The sequence below is a fragment of the Pristiophorus japonicus genome, chromosome 13, assembly GCF_044704955.1.
Source record: "Pristiophorus japonicus isolate sPriJap1 chromosome 13, sPriJap1.hap1, whole genome shotgun sequence".
Taxonomy (NCBI): domain Eukaryota; kingdom Metazoa; phylum Chordata; class Chondrichthyes; family Pristiophoridae; genus Pristiophorus; species Pristiophorus japonicus.
The window spans coordinates 20,412,083-20,424,695 of record NC_091989.1 but is presented as its reverse complement, the minus strand read 5'-3'; positions in this window follow the sequence as shown (position 1 = coordinate 20,424,695).

The following is a 12,613-nucleotide window of genomic DNA, read 5'->3' as shown; positions in this document are numbered from 1 at the left end:
GTGTGGGACCTTGTCAAAAGCCTTTTAAAAGTCCAAATACACATTTGTCCAAAAAAAACACATCCCCTGGTTCTCCCTTGTCCATCTACTAATTACATCCTCAAAAAATTCCAGAATATTTGTCAAAGCATGATTTCCCTTTCATAAATCCATGCTGACTTGGACCGATCCTGTCACTGCTTTCCAAATGCGCTGCTGTTTCATCTTTAATAATTGATTCCAACAGTTTCCCCACTACTGATGTCAGGCTAACTGGTCTATAATTACCCGTTTTCTCTCTCACTCCTTTTTTAAACAGTGGTGTTACATTAGCTACCCTCCAGTCCGTGGGAACTGATCCAGAGTCACTAAAGTCTTTCTGCTGCTTGTGCTTGATTTCTGAACGCTCGCGGCATAAGACTCGAGATGCTCAGCGCCCTCTCGGATGCACTTCCTCCACTTAGGGCGGTCTTGGGCCAGCGACTCCCAGGTGTCAGTGGGGATGTCGCACTTTATCAGGGAGGCTTTGAGGGTGTCCTTGTAACGTTTCTGCTGCCCACCTTTGGCTCATTTGCCGTGAAGGAGCTCCGAGTAGAACACTTGCTTTGGGAGCCTTGTGTCTGGCATGTGAACTATGTGGATTGCCCAGCGGAGCTGATCGAGCATGATTAGTGCTTCAATGGTGGGGTTGTTAGCCTGGATGAGGATGCTGATGTTGGTGCGTATGTCCTCCCTGGGAATTTGTAGGATCTTGGGGAGGCATCATTGGTGATATTTCTCCAGCAATTTGAGGTGTCTGCTGTACATGGTCCATGTCTCTGAGCCATACAGGAGGACAGGTATTACTACAGCCTTGTAGACCATGAGCTTGGTGGCAGTTTTGAGGGCCTGGTCTTCAAACACTTCTTTCCTCAGGCGGCCGAATGCTGCACTGGAGGCGGTGTTGGATCTCGCCTCGTCCTCCTCTTGTTGATAGGAAGCTCCCGAGATATGGGAAGTGGTCCACGGTGTCAAGGGATCTTGATGACTGGAGGACAGTGCTGTGTGGTAAGGACAGGCTGGTAGAGGACCTTTGTCTTACGGATGTTTAACGTAAGGCCCATGCTTTCGTACGCCTCAGTAAATACGTCGACTATGTCTTGGAGTTCAGCCTCTGTATGTGTGCAATAATGTACTGTTCACTAATTTCATCCTCTTCACTGGAGTTTGCTAAATGGGAATTGAAGTATTGTTAAGGATTCATTTAAAGCTTCAAGATTTTGTTTACCTATATTGGACATGACTGTTAATGTAGGGGAGCATGAATTGTTCAGGTGACATTATCTACAATGAGCTGCTGCTGAATAGCTTTGGCTGCAGACAACTACGTGGAGCTGGAACCTTAACGCCCACTTAACGCCCATTTTATCGCTGAAATGACGTATAAAGCCCAGATATTGCCCATTTATCCACAAAATGGAAACTGATGAGCATTTCTCGGAAACTTATTGTCGAGTGTTACTTTCCCCGTGTGCTTAACGCCGGGAAAAAATAATACCGCCTGCTCACTTTTTTGGGGTGGAATCTTCAGAATGGGCGAAATCAACGGCCATAATATCATCCAGCATTAATTTCCGCACTGATTTAACGCCGAGATTCAATAATACCGCCTGCCCACTTTTTTTTATCATAAAGAGCATATTTACCGAAACTAGCGGCCATGAGATCGCCCAGCGTCACTTTCACCACCTCGCACACATCGCCCACAATATTGCTCGCCTAAAAAAACGCCCAGTAAAAGTAGAACTAGCCGGAACTAATCACAGTGTTATGGACGCCATGTTCTACATCACATGTCGCATCCTTTAAAAGGCTGCTGTGCTTCAACCTCGGGGGAGTTTGGATGTACTCTGGAGGTCGTTGGAGTTGAGGTGAACATCTCTACAAACATCTTGAACGTACTGTAACCGATTGGAATTGAATAGGTGTCTTCGTCGGGACATTCATTGTTTGTGACCAATCGGTGGAAAACAGAGAGCTACTGCAATGGGGCATGTCCTTTCTCACCCTCTGTTGGTGACCAATTACATGCAGCAGACTCAAGATCGCCGAAGGTACGATCCACAGCATTATGTGCCCAATGTAAGACATGCCAGACAGATGAGGAGGACCAGACGTTACACCCCCTGCAAGTACAGTGAGAAGCAGTCTTACCTCGACTTGCCCGACACCACCTGCCTTCGGAGACTGCGCTTTCACAAAGTGGTTATCACTGAGATATGTCAGCTGATAAGGGGAGATCTGCAGCCTGCCAGCACCATCAGTACTGCACTGTCCGTCGAGGTCAAAGTCACCGTGGCACTGTCGTTCTATGCCCCGGGTTCTTTTCAGGCTGCAGCTGGCGACATTTGCGGACTTTCTCAGCATGCCACACATTGCTGCATTAGACAGGTCACTAAAGCCCTGTACACATGCAGGAGGGACTTGATCAGCTTCCCTATGACCAGGGAGGCACAGAGTGAGAGGGTTCTAGGATTCTCCAGAATTGCAAACTTCCCAAGGTGCAGAGAGCAATAGACTGTACGCACATCATGATGCAGGCACCTTTTCAGGATGCTGAGATTTTCAGGAACCGCAAGGGATTCCACTCCCTGAATGACCAACTGGTTGTCGACCGCCAGCAAATTATACTGGCAGTGAATGCTCAATTTCCAGGCAGCATCCATGATGCTCACATCCTGTGTGAGAGCACTGAATCTGACTTGTTTAACAGTGAACCACAAGGTCAATGCTGGATGCTTGGTGGCAAAGGATATGGCCTTGCCATGTGGCTGATGACCCCCCTGCATGACACCCACACTGAAGCCGAGAGGTGATCCAACGAGAGCCACAGAGCAACTCTCAATATTGTGGCGAAAACCATTGGAGCACTGAAGCAGCGCTTTGGATGCCTGGACTACTCAGAAGGCGAGCTCCAATACCACTCTGAGCAGGTAGTGGTGGTGTGCTCCATGCTGCACAACTTGGCTATCAGGAGGGGACAAGACTTGCCTGATGAGTCTCACAGTCCACCTCACCAGAGAGAGGAAGAGGAGGACGAGGAGGCGGACGCTGACATCAGCCCACACAATCAGGCTGACACTGAAGCCATGCCGCGCCCCCCTGTAGACCGCATGAAAGGGCCCATGGTGGCATGATAAATGCAAGAGCTTTACATCAGGAGCTCATCAATGATCGCTTTGCCTGAAAGAACATTGGTGGTATTTACAAGGCTGACACACTGCTGGGTGTGCAGGTTATACATCAATAGTGGGCATCACCTTGGTGACAGTCAAATTTTAAGTTGATTGAAGTTAAGTGTCATTATACCCTTTGATGTTAAGGAATCACCAGCATGTAATGGTGCAGTTATCTGAGCCAATACACAACAAGGTTTTGTTAAATAAAAAACATTTAAACCAAACATTTGTTGGACAAACACTTGGTGCCAACTATGTTTTTGGTGCTTACTAGGCTGGTGAATCTCCCTCATGCCTCCCACAACAGCCAAACAAGCACACACCACAGCCACACCGCCTTCAATCCCTCTCAGCTCCCTCTCTTCTGCATATGTCATGATGACCCTTGACCTCCTGAATCGCGGGAATCGAGCTTTGCCAGGCCGTTGCTAAGGACAGCGACACTTTATGGCAGAAGGTCAAAAAAATTTAACGTTACCGTCCATTTCATATCGCTTGTGGTAACGCCCATTTTCAAAAATGGAGACTAGTGCTTTGAGAATGGGCGAAAAGCCGGCGATCTGAAAACCCTTTTTTACCGCCCACTCTGGAACTAACGCCCATTTTTGGGTGATAAGCACAAAAGTGGAAAATCTAGCCTATAGAATTTACTGCACAGAAGCAGGCCATTCAGCCCAACTGGTCTATGCTCCATGGTGTTTATGTGTCCTGGCCAATATTTATCCCTCAATCATAACAAAAAAACAGATTATCTGATCATTATCACATTGCTATTTGTGGGAGCTTGTTTGTGTGCAAAATTGGCTGCCGCGTTTCCTACATTACAACAGTGACTACACTTCAAAAGTACTTCATTGGCTGCAAAGCACTTTGAGAAGTCTGGTGGTCGTGAAAGATGCTATATAAATGCAAGTCTTTCTTTCTTTCCACAAACCTCCATCCATCCTACTTCATCGAATTCTATTTACATAACCTTCTTTTTCTTTCTCCCTCATGTACTTACCTAGCTTCCCCAGCTTATTTATTGCACGTTGAATAAATAGTCTTGTCAATCTATTTGGAATCACATTTGTTTAGTCTGAAAAATAGAAGTTTAAAGCAGAGATGTAAGATTTTTGGCCCCATTCACTGGCTCTCCCCATAGTCCTGTATCAAACCTTGCTTCAAATCTGTATCCAATTAAAACAAAAACAAAGTCAACCGCTCCTTGGTGCAAAGCATTTGATACTTTTAACAACTCTACGTCATGTTTCTAAGATTCTTATTACATGGTAGTTCCAACTGCAACACAGTCTCAAATTATCATCTTATTACAAATGTTTTTTTCATTCATATGTATACAAGAAATAACATGCATTTATATAGTGCTTTTGACAAACTCAAAGTGTTTTACTGCTAATGAATTACTTTTGAAGTGTAGTCACTGTTGTAATGTACGAAATGCGGCAGCTAATTTGTGCACAGCAAAATCCTATAAACAACAATGTGATAATAACCAGATAATCTGTTTTTAGTGATGTTGGTTGAGGGATAAATATTGTCCAGGTTACCGAGGAGAACTCCCCTTCTCTTCTTCGAAATGGAATTTTTTACATTCACCTGAGAGTGCAGATGGGGCCTCGGTTTAACATTTCATCTGAAAGACAGCACCTCCGACAATGCAGCACTCCCTCAGTACGGCACAAAAGTATCAGCCTAGATTATGTACACCTTAATAGGAATTGACTACCTTCACTTTCTGTGGCTACATGTTACTGTTAGCTTTATCCAGCCTTTCTTCCTGTGTAAGTGTCCCTGTGAGCTCATATTTATTCTCTGATCCCCTTGTGGCCTATCACATCAAGTTTAATAAGAACATAAGAATTAGGAACAGGAGTAGGCCATCTAGCCCCTCGAGCCTGCTCTGCCATTCAATAAGATCATGGCTGATCTGGCCGTGGACTCAGCTCCACTTACCCGCCCTCTCCCCGTAATCCTTAATTCCCCTATTGGTTAAAAATCTATCTATCTGTGACTTGAATACATTCAATGAGCTAGCCTCAACTGCTTCCTTGGCAGAGAATTCCACAGATTCACAACCCTCTGGGAGAAGAAATTCCTTCTTAACTCGGTTTTAAATTGGCTCCCCCTTATTTTGAGGCTGTGCCCCCTAGTTCTAGTCTCCCCGACCAGTGGAAACAACCTCTCTGCCTCTATCTTGTCTATCCCTTTCATGATTTTAAATGTTTCTATAAGATCACCCCTCATCCTTCTGAACTCCAACGAGTAAAGACCCAGTCTACTCAATCTATCATCATAAGGTAACCCCCTCATCTCCGGAATCAGCCGAGTGAATCGTCTCTGTACCCCCTCCAAAGCCAGTATATCTTTCCTTAAGTAAGGTGACCAAAACTGCACGCAGTACTCCAGGTGCGGCCTTACCAATACCCTATACAGTTGCACCAGGACCTCCCTGCTTTTGTACTCCATCCCTCTCGCAATGAAGGGCAACTTTCCATTTGCCTTCTTGATTACCTGCTGCACCTGCAAACTAACTTTTTGGTTCATGCACAAGGACCCCCAGGTCCCTCTGCACCTCAGCATGTTGTAATTTTTCCCCATTCAAATAATATTCCCTTTTACTGTTTTTTTTCCCAAGGTGGATGACCTCATACTTTCCGACATTGTATTCCATCTGCCAAACCTTAGCCCATTCGCTTAACCTATCCAAATCTCCTTGCAGCCTCTCTGTGTCCTCTACACAACCCGCTTTCCCACTAATCTTAGTGTCATCTGCAAATGTTCTTCAATGACTGTCTCAGTGGAGGTGATAGTCAATGGGTATCTGCCCCTCTTGCGTAGATAAAATGATGCCAGGACCCTGAAAATTGTGTGGCAGTCTTGCCTGCCTGTTCCGCACCGCAAGTGCACCTGACGCCATATTAGGTCAGGCCTCCTCTTAGATGCCCTATATAGTACGTGGAAATAAGGGCTGCATGCTTGTTTAAGAACCCAAATGCTGTTTTCAACAACTCTAGTGTTCTATTTGTTAGTTCTACAATACACCCATAAATCATGGGTAGGAACAGTCAGGAAGTTACTCTTTCCAGCGTTATTTAAAAGAATCATCAGCTATTCTCAGGTAAATCACTGGTTTGTTCATTTTGGTTGCTAGTATGCTGCTTTAGCTTTTTTGGCTGTTGGAGCTGACATTAACATTTCCTAAAAGTTATCTGGCTGAGTCTACACTTTAATATTGACTAGGGGTTTCAGGCAAACTCCAGGTTGGCATTATGGGTTTGGTGACTGGGATACTGTGACTGGGATGCCATTGCAGCTGGAAGAGGAAGAGAAGCAGCAGGCAAGAGTCCAGAGACCTGCAGCTGCAGAGAGAAGAAGCAGAAAAAGTGAAACTGGCGGGTCAGGAACTTCATACCTACACTTCGGTTAGGAGCGGCATGTAACCAGGCTTCACTTTACCAGGGAAGCTGTCATGGGGCCATGCCATCTGTTGCAGCACCAATTGCGGCCTAGCACGAGGTCAAGCTCATCCTTGCCTTGGATAGGTCTGCAGGTGTCTTGCAGTACAGCCCCCGGAAAGGCACCAAAATCGGCATCATCTGCTGCATGCTTCACATCTTTGCCACGCATAAGGGGCCAACCTATTGAGCACCAGCGGAAGAGGAGCACTTTGGCTAACTACTTCTTACAGTTCCTTTCAACATCAGTCTCAGTCCTTCTACCAATCTTAGGATAGCATTCAACGCAAAGACCAGCATGGGTCTTTCAATCAGGTCACCTTGATAGCACACCAAGAATTCTGTAACGGACTGTAATTAACGCATCCACAAACTAATGATCACCCTGGTACAAGTCCCTAATGCCTGATTTTAGTACTCTCCTACCTATTCTGATGCTCTTATATGCTACTATCCAATGGCTTCAGCACGGAAAATGTAACATACCTGAGCCTCCGATAAGGGCACTTGAGATGTCTGGGGTTGGCGACTTCAAGGAGCTCAGGCCTGGCTGCAGACTCTTGTATGGGACAGGCTGGCTTAGCTGACTCTGGTATCAGGATGAGCATCGATTGAGGGGTTGGAGGGGAGGAGTTGTGCTGTTATCCTGAGAGAGGGCAGCATGTGCCTTTTCCATGGTGCCACTGCCACATGGGTGAGGCTGCGTCTCAGCAGTCGCGTGGATCTGTGGGAGAGCAAACTTTACAAGGGCTGTGACAGCACTGAAGCTCTATCTGTGCTTTCATGTAAACCATTGATCCCTATGGCAATGGTTGAGTCAAATCTGATCTTCCAGAAAAGCTGTGAGAGTGGTCACCACTGGCTCTGATACTTAGGGCCCCACTGCAGCGCTCATAGAGCTGAACATATGCTCCATGATTGATTACACTAGTTTGATGCCATGCGTTCGACCCCACAGCAGTTGGAAGTGGATTCCTACACACTGTCCCACATGGAAGCTCCTTGGCAGGCCTTCTAATGTAACAAACAATTGCTGGTGCACACCAAACAGTCTTCTTTTAGGACAGCTCGGATGTGAACTCGCCCTCCGGAGAAATATCTCTTTTGCCATTCTTTCCCCTTCTCCTTACTCCTGCTCACCTGTGCATAGTGAATCACCTAATGCAGACTTCTGAAAATCACTGCCTAAAGTATGCAGAATGCTGAATTATGAGCTGGCATTTGAAAAGATCAGAGTGAATGACGGTGATTTTGCATATTGTCCTAGGTCTTGCAAAGGACCTGGAAAGATGGGAGATAACACTTAGCAGCAATGGTAAGCTGCAGCTGATGGTTGACACTCTATGGGTCACCAGGTTGTCATACAGCATGTGCTCAGAGTTCAGTCTCAAAGGAAAAGAAGGATGTTTATTCTGGCCTCGCCATTTGCCACACTTTGAGTTCTCCCTCTGTTCATAACATCAATTGCCGCCTTCTCCATTGATGCAAGCTCCTGGATAGGTGATGGCCCTCCTCTGGATCTGGAGAGCTCCCTCTTGTTGTGTATCAACTTTTTCTGCAAGAGTAGGAGTGTGTTAGTGTGTGGCCTATTGAAGGGATGTGAAGATATCTATGGCAGTTTAGCAAAATTTTCAAGGTGAGCGAATGCAGAAGCGGGTGTGGGGAAGAAGGTCCAGTAATAGTGAGGGTATTAGAAGGTGCAGAGTGTGCTTGTGGAAGCAGAAGGAGGTATATTGATGTTTGTTGCTGTGATTGGAGGATAGAGATGGAGAGTGAGGTGGCAAGGCTTGCTAGTGCTGGAGCTACAGTAGAGTGGTCCAAGGCTGTGCACATTGTAAGAAAGCTGTGAATGGGCATCCTACCTTAGCAGCTCTGGTCAGGTCAATTAATTACTTCCCACATTGCTGCCCGGTCCGTGGTGTTGGATTCCAGGTATTCTTCTGCTCTACTATCTCTGCCCATTGTTGCTCGGCTATCTGTTGGGACATTCTGTGCCTGTCTGTAGGGAACAACCTCCTTCCTCTTGTTCACCTGCTCCATCAAAACCTTCACGGTACTGACCAAGAAACACAGGCATTTTCCTTGCAGCAGCAACTCTGACATTCTCCTTTAACTAAAGGCACTTTCCCTTTAAGAGGTGCAGGCTGCCTTTAAACCACAGAGCCCTACCATATTGCCTGTCCCTTCAATGGACGAGCTCTCAATTACAAGAGCAAGTAGCACTGATAGCTCAACCTCATAATGGAAATAAGGCATACACCTCAAAATGGTGCATGTCTTACATCAGCTGGTTCAGGCGGGTGTATTGGATGCCTGGTCCACATAGCGCCCAAAACTTGAAAATTATTGCTGTGGTTTGCTAGATATACAGTTCCCTTTTCATACTGTGTCTACTGTGCAGTTCCAAGAAGGTATGGTTCAAATCAGTAACTTTCCATAAATAAATGAGAACTCAAATGTCCCCTATTCTGTGGTGCATCTCATCAGATCCATGGTGTCACTTTATTTTCACCCAATTTGTAGGTATTGATTACATTTTTTACAATGTATCCGAGAAAGTGTGGCACTTCCATTGTATTAAACAGTTTTGTGATATCTGATGAAGGTACTTGTTTCCAAATGGGGCAATTTGGAAACCAAAACTAGTTTTTAGTCAAGATATAATTTGTATGCACATTATCAGATATGGCATAGTTTGGAGAATACATATTTGGCTTTTCCCTTTGTATTAGGGAGAATATTTGACAATGAATTATGTTTAGATATGAATACAAAATCCCACATATTGTCTGGAATTTTATTGCATTCTAAGGAATAACAATGCATCCCACTGTGTAAAAAAATATTGAAATTAGACCATTTTTGTCTGCAACATAGTTATTGCTATGCCTAATTCCAAATTTATTTGACTTTAAATTTACAATTGCTTTTTTGCTATAACATCTAGAAAGAAAGCTGGAAATGTCAAAGCAAATCGCTTTATAGTACTGCAAGGAAACAGCTGATCAACATTTTACATATACGAATTCTGTTAGGTACATACAATAAACTCGCTAATTTACAGCTTAGAACAGATTAAGTTTCAGTAGTCACAGATCTCACTTTAACAATTTAGGAAGTAGAAATGTAAAGTCTAGATTCAGCAGGTACACATTTCTCTTAATCTTTTCCCCTTCACCTTTAAACATGTGAAATAATACTTAAAAAGCAACAGCAGCAGCATGCAATGTACTAGAATCCATTAACAAATGTTCTGCCCAGAGATCTGCTCAAAGAAGAAATAAACTACCTCACCACTGACATTAAGTTCCAGGTGTTTTCACTCCTAGAGAAGGTCATTGTGATTTATCACTCTCACAGTGCTCATCAAACACCATCAATTCATTTTCATGGATGAGATCTGAATACATTTTTCAGGCAATTTTAGGCTTTGAAGGTTGAGACTCATGACCATTACAAATTGGATTGAGACTGCCCAAATTCTTTACATCTAAGGGAAGACTCTTTTTGTTCCATTTGTTTTGGGTGGATTTGACCTCAGGTGTCTGCAGTGAAAAGATATCTGAACCTCTTTAAACTCTCACTTTAGTCTATGATCCTTAACCATGTACAACTTAATGGGTATTATGTGTGCAGCAAGTTTGCTGTGGGTATGGTGGGCAGCATTAGGGAGGACATGGGATGCTCTGCTGCTTCAAACCGCATCCCCCCCCCCCCCCACAATAGGTGGAAAGTTATACTAAATATATATGAAACACTAGTTCAGCCCCAGCTGGAGTATTGTGTTTAATTCTGGGCACCACTTTAGGAAGGATGTGAAAGCTTTGGAGAGGGCACAGAAGTGATTTACTAGAATAGTTCCAGGGATGAGGGATTACAGTTACATGGATAGACTAGAGAAACTGAGGTTGTTCTCCTTGGAGCAGAGAAGGTTAAGAAGAGATTTGATAGAGGTGTTTTAAATCATGAAGGGTTTAGAGAGAGTAAATAAAAAGAAACTGTTTCCAATGGTTGAAGGGTCAATAACGAGAGGGCACAGATATAATGTGATTGGCAAAAGAATGAGAGGTGACATGAGGAAAAGCTTTTTTACACAATAAGTGGTTAGGATTTGGAATGCATTGCCTGATAGGGTGGTGGAGACAGATTCAATAGTAACCTTCAAAAGGGAATTGGATAAATATTTGAAGGAGAAAATGTTGCAGGGATATGGGGAAAGAGCAGGGGAGTGGGACTAACTGAATTGCTCTTCGAAAGAGCCGCTAGACTCGATTTCCTAAGGGTCAGGAAACCCGACAGTTAAATGGAGGTGGGAGCTGCTGGCTCCAGAAGGGATAGTACTCCTTGTAGGCCAGGAGTAGCAGGAGTGCGCCCCCCCTCCCAAGGAAGCCTTCGGCCTCCCTTCTGCCTATCGTGGACCGTCTCTTCACCCCCTGCCACAATCGGCGATCTCCCACCAACAAGCCTCGATCTGTGGACTGCCCCGCGATCTGACCCTCCCAAACTCCGATCTGCAGCCTGTCATGCAATCCAACCTCCCACCCCAATCTGCAGCCTGCCATGCAATCCAATCCCCCACCCCCAATCTGCAGCCTGCCATGCAATCCAATCTCACCCCAATCTGCAGCCTGCCATGCAATCCAATCTCTCACCCCAATCTGCAGCCTGCCTCGTGATTCGACGACCCCCCTCCCCAAATCTGTAGCCTGTCCCACAATCCAATCCCCCGCATCGATCTGCCGCCTGCTCCGCGATCACGATTGCTGGGCACCGTCCCCAAGGATACCTAGCTGCTGGTTTTCCCACCTGGTGGCCGGCCATATTGACAGGAAATGGAAAAAAATATCTAATGAGGTCCTGCTGTTAAATTCGGCAGGACCTCCTCGTCCCCAGCTTTGCCGGGTTTCCCCCGCACCATAAATATCAGGGCCATTGAATTCAAATCTAAGAACTGATTAAACTCATATGGGCAAATTGACATAGGCACTGAGGCAAACTGAAGCTGAAAATGACGGCCACTTAATTTGCATTTGTCTTATACATAGAAATGTAATCAAATGGTTGGACAATGCAGTGGTTAGTTGCAAGCAAATGCCTTAGATTCTCCATGTGATGAGCTCCCCACCTTGGCTGTGCCATTAGTGAAGGTGCAGAATGGAGACTGGCCACTTTGCACAGGAGGAAGAGAAAACGAAATAGAATTTACCTTTCCTGGTTTTATCCACTTTGCAGAAATTGGTGAAGTACTACTGGCAGAGGCCTTGCAGTAGTTGGCTGAATGGCCTGTTAGCTAGTATATGGAGCATGCCATAGGAAGATCAGGAGGGATGGGGTCGAGAAGGGAAAGAAGCTGAAAAATATACTTGGTAATGTTATACTATTATCCGCCCTTAATGGCAGTAGAAACATAGGGATGGAGCATAGTGATGCTGGCAGCATCTGAGCTGTCGGTCAAACAAGCAAATTTTTGCCTACCAAGGGAGGGATTGCGCATAGGCTTTGCCACTGATAAATGCTGAAAGGTACCCTTTTGCTGCCATAGAAATGCTGGATCCAGGGTTAACAGGCATGCCTTGTGTCCAGTATTACAAAGGTGCAAATTGAAGGAAATATGACAGTGGATGTATTTCTCTAATTTGCGTTTTCTTATATTATGCATGCGTATATATGGGCAGATGTCCTGCACGCTTCTGGACCCAGGCAGCAGGAAATGAAGCAAGTTAATATAAAATAGGTGCAATGTTCCGTCCCTCCCTGCTGCAGGTTCACCAAAACAATTGGCCCAGAAGGGAATAGGAAATCCCAGTATGCCATAGAAGACCTTACTTTCATTCAACCTTCCCTTCGGCAGAACTGCCCATAGTTTGCATTACTTTTCTTCTGGTTACCTACCACAATGCATAAGGTTAGAAAATCTAATGGAAAATACATGTGGTAAGTGTAGCATGCTTGGGAGGA